At 41.2% G+C, this 5,000-nt stretch overlaps 1 long non-coding RNA gene across 1 annotated transcript in view; it reads right to left on the minus strand.

Annotated features, from left to right (window-relative positions):
• Window positions 1-5,000, minus strand: part of LOC135090033 (uncharacterized) — a 34,705-nt gene that overhangs the window by 1,979 nt on the left and 27,726 nt on the right. The window lies entirely within an intron of this gene.

Genomic DNA, 5,000 nt, shown 5'->3' on the forward strand with positions numbered 1-5,000 from the left:
AAAGGGAGAACATTACTATCGAATGTTGAAAAAAACGTACAAACTGAGAAATAGTGTGTTTATATATCATTCTCTCTCTCTCTCTCTCTCTCTCTCTCTCTCTCTCTCTCTCTCTCTCTCTCTCTCTCTCTCTCTCTGTACACCTTAACTCCTCCATCTCCTCCTCCTTTTCCTTTTTTTTCATTTGATCATATTCCTCCTCTTCATTCCTTTTCTCCTCCTCCTCCACCAACTCCACCTGCTGCTGCTGCTGCTCTTCATGATCACCACACCTGTCATTACCTTGATAATGATACAAGTACTACCCAAGTGACTCCCCACTCCCCATACCACTTCTATTCTCTCCTCCCACCCTCGCACCCCAACAATCCCCTCTGGTTGTGGTGATGTGAGGGAGGTACTGACGCCCCCTCATGTATACCTCACCCTTCCCCCATCCCCCCAGTGCTGTGTTACGCGTATATGGTAACAGAGTAAGGAGAGAGAGAGAGAGAGAGAGAGAGAGAGAGAGAGAGAGAGAGAGAGAGAGAGAGAGAGAGAGAGAGAGAGAGAGAGAGAGAGAGAGAGAGAGAGAGAGAGAGAGAGAGAGAGAGAGAGAGAGAGAGAGAGAGAGAGAGAGAGCGCTTGTAAGGGCGAGGAGGATTGTGGTAGTAGTAGTAGTAGTAGTAGTAGTAGTAGTAGTAGTAGTAGTAGTAGTAGTAGTAGTAGTAGTAGTAGTAGTAGTAGTAGTAGTACAAGAAGAAACAACAACAACGAAAGACAAAACATTAAACAAGAAAATCTGATAAAGAAGAAAACAAGAGAAAAAACAAACAAACAAGGAATAAGATAAAAAAAAATCAACACAGGAAAAAAAGAAGAGAATACAAGAAAATATATGCAAAATAAGGAGGAAAACAGAGGCAAGGGTCGTAACCGCAGCAATAAAACAAGCAACGACTGCAGGAAAAGACATGAAATTCACCGTTTAATACAACATAATGGCGTGCTAAATTGTTGGAATAGAACCCGAAATATGTAATCCACGGACCTATTTCATTACTTTATTGTCGTTCTGCTGCTTCCCTCCATCTTCATATCATTCTTGTGTGCTTCCTCTATTTCCTCTTTACCTCTTATCTTTTGCATTGGTTCTCTCTCCTACCTTTATTCTCATATTTTTTTCTTTTTTTTTCATCCTCCTATTCCTCCCATTTCTCTTTTTTTTTTTTTTGGCATATATTTATTTCCTTCCGTTTCTTTGCCTCCTCCTCTCACTGTTTACACATTACTATGCCTCTATTATTGTTTTCTTATGTATGTTTTTGCCTTCTGTTTTCATCTACTTTACATTTTTTTTCTTTACAGCACCCTTTCTTTTCCCTCATTTTAATTTCTTTTCATATCCGGCTTCAGTCACCTCTTCTCCTCCATGTTTTTTTTTTTTTTCATTCCTTTTGCTAAGTTACATATTCTTCGCTCTTTTAATCAAAGCAAAATTCCCCACCTTTATTTCTTTCCTCTTTGTTATCGTCAGCTCCATTCTATCATCCATTCTTCTTTACCCTCTTGTAACTCAAAGATCACAACACGTCCGTCTCTTTCTTTTGCCTCTCTTCTTTTCCTCTCCTCCTTTTCCTCTTTTCATCTATGTTTTTCCTCACTACTTTCATCAAAACATCACCGTTCACCTATTATTCTTTCCCCCTTCTTATCTGTCCTCTCATTCATGCTTTTATTTTATTTTTTTCCCAATTCATAATCCTTCCTTTTTACCTCTTTCTTCGCTCTCCTGTCTTCCTCTTCTTTTTTCTCTTTGCTCTGCCATCTTCCTCTCCTCCCTCATTCCGGTTTTCCTCTTATCCCTTTCCTACTCATCTGTTCTTCCTAACTTACCTGACTTCTTCCCTTTCTCTCCACCACTGACAAAGAACTTCCTTCATCCTCTCTCTCTCTCTCTCTCTCTCTGGCAGTTACATTATCGCTATCAATCTTAAGCTAAACGTGCGTCAGAATTATAAGCCTGTAACTTGACATCACAACCGTCCCTTCTCTACTTCGTCCTGTGTGAAACTTTCCCCTCTCAGCACCTCCCCTCCCTGCCCTCCGCCCCTCCCCCGTGACCCTGAGAGTAACAACAAGAGTGATCCATCAGTTTGCAAAATACGAGGTGAAGGGTGAGAAGGTGAGGGCGATGAATGTAACAGTGAATTATCCAGGAAAGAGAGAGAGAGAGGTGTGTGTGTGTGTGTGTGTGTGTGTGTGTGTGTGTGTGTGTGTGTGTGTGTGTGTGTGTGTGTGTGTGTGTGTGTGTGTGTGTGTGTGTGTGTGTGTGTGTGTGTGTGTGTGTGTGTGTGTGTGTGTGTGTGTGTGTGTGTGTGTGTGTGTGTGTGAATGCAGTGACATGATGATGACAGTTTTTTTGATATACCATCTCGATTCTCTCTCTCTCTCTCTCTCTCTCTCTCTCTCTCTCTCTCTCTCTCTCTCTCTCTCTCTCTCTCTGTCTCTCTAACACGTATTTACGAATATTCGGAAGAAAATTTAATCTCTACCGCTGTATTATTATTATTATTATTATTATTATTATTATTATTATTATTATTATTTTTATTATTACTATTATTTTTATTTCCAGGTTGGTATGGACAGGTGTGGGAGGTCGTGACAAGTGTGTGGCGGCAGCAGGTGTGTGTCTCAGGTGTACGCATCTTGTTCCTCATTCCTGTTACCTTCTTTCCTCTGTCTACCTATCTCCTCCTCCATTTCACCTTTCTCAACCTCATGCTATTCCTTCCAGCTTTTCTTTCCCACGTCACCTCTTCGTTTATCTTTCTTCGTAATTCTTCCTTTGTATCTTCTTTTTAATACATTCTGTTGTCTATCTCCTTTCCCATGCATCTTAGTCCATCTGTTTTCCTTTCTATCTTATGCTCACAATATTAGGGAATTTATTTTTTCTTCCACTATTTCCTTCCTGCCTCAATGCGCAAATATTTAAGTGTTAAGATCTTTCATTATCCGTGCTACACCCAGGAGCTCACTATCAGGCCAGACTGCGCACCGCTTTCTTCCCGGGCGTCGAAAATGAATTATGTTGGTGCTTAATTACGTGTACCAGATGTTCTTATTCGTTAATTAGTAGGTGGGTAACCTGAGACGCGGGAGGAGGAGGAGGAGGAGGAGGAGGAGGAGGAGGAGGAGGAGGAGGAGGAGGAGGAGGAGGATATAAACTAGCTTTTACGTAGTTTGATTTTATCTCATTTTTTTACTTTACCACAGATGCCCCACACACACACACACACACACACACACACACACACACACACACACACACACACACACACACACACACAGATGTATATATATTTTTTGCAAGTACTACGTAATACAAGAGGCGGCCTAACACGTGCCGTGGGTGGCACGTGTTAGGTTAGTAAAAGTAGCGACAGGTGTTAGTACGGCAGGTGTGTGTGTGTGTGTGTGTGTGTGTGTGTGTGTGTGTGTGTGTGTGTGTGTGTGTGTGTGTGTGTGTGTGTGTGTGTGTGTGTGTGTGTGTGTGTGTGTGGTGACGGTGGTAGGTTTGTACGTAAAAGAGTGTGGCAAGTCCTGGGAGGGTGAGGGGGACGGATGAGCGGTGTGAGGGATGCAGGGTGAGGAGAGGTGCTGTGTGTGTGTGTGTGTGTGTGTGTGTGTGTGTGTGTGTGTGTGTGTGTGTGTGTGTGTGTGTGTGTGTGTGTGTGTGTGTGTTAGGGTTCAGCGTGATGTCAAAGCCCATGAGGTCGACGATTCCTTGTTTAGTCTGCTTGTAATTAGTAACGGTTTGTTAAAGCTTACTCGAAAACACTCAACCTGCACACTGCGTCCATTGATCGTGATAGTAATAATAATAATAATAATAATAATAATAATAATAATAATAATAATAATAATAATAATAATAATAATAATAATAATAATAAAAAGTGTAACTATCATCATTACTATTATTATCATTAACAAGAACAACAAAATATCTCTTATTCACACACACACACACACACACACACTCTCATAAGTCTATCTTCCTTCAAGGCAATCAATAGAAGTAAATAAACTAATCTAAGCGAGTGTCCCTCCCCAGCCAGCATCACATTTTCCTCTGAGTCATCAACACTCTAACACTTCTGAGGCCTTTAAGAATCAATGACCTTCGCGAACTGACATTCTAGAAACCCTATCTCTTCATCATTAAGCACCATTCACTAGTCACTCGCAGCACTACGGACATCCACTACTGAATCATTCATCTGATCTTCTCTACAAGTGTCCGTTTATAAAGATGAAATGAAAGAGAATGGTATGATTGTGTCCATTTCCTTGTCTCGTTATTCAGTTCATGTTTACTTCTCTTATAAGTACTATTATTAAAGTTACCATAAGAGATTAGTCAGATTTCCATGGCTACTTTTTTCACTGGCAATGCAGAATATATGCTAAAGAATCACAACAATCATAAAAAGGCTCTTGAAAACAGTAATAACCCCAAATACAGCGTGTTGAGAAGTCGAGATGAAGCACGGAAACGTTTCTGATGACAGACTCAGTAACTAATACCCTCCACCTGACCACTTCCCTTCCAGATCATGTGCAGACACCAACACTTGCCTCTCACGACGCACACAAAATTTACTGTGCGAATCCACCATTTTCTGCTATAATAAAGCTAACGAGCTGGAAAAAAAGCGAGAGAAAGCATTACAATCTGGTATCTCATCCATCCAATTTGACCATTATCATTAGGGGTTCTAACTACACCCGTGGACAGCGCTGCTAATACCTTCTGTAACACCAACTACTTTTGAGGTCGAGGCAACGAGATATTGGACGTGTTTGATTACGAGGAGCATGAGAAAAGAGAGGGAGGGGATGAGAATGGTGGAAAGATGTAGGTTTGAGTAAATGAAGGAAAGAGAGAAGGGTGGAAGGAGAGAGGGAGGGTAAGGAACGGAAGGAAGCCAAAGGTGTGATTATAGAAGGTG

The sequence above is a fragment of the Scylla paramamosain genome, chromosome 34 (assembly GCF_035594125.1).
Source record: "Scylla paramamosain isolate STU-SP2022 chromosome 34, ASM3559412v1, whole genome shotgun sequence".
Taxonomy (NCBI): Eukaryota; Metazoa; Arthropoda; class Malacostraca; order Decapoda; family Portunidae; genus Scylla; species Scylla paramamosain.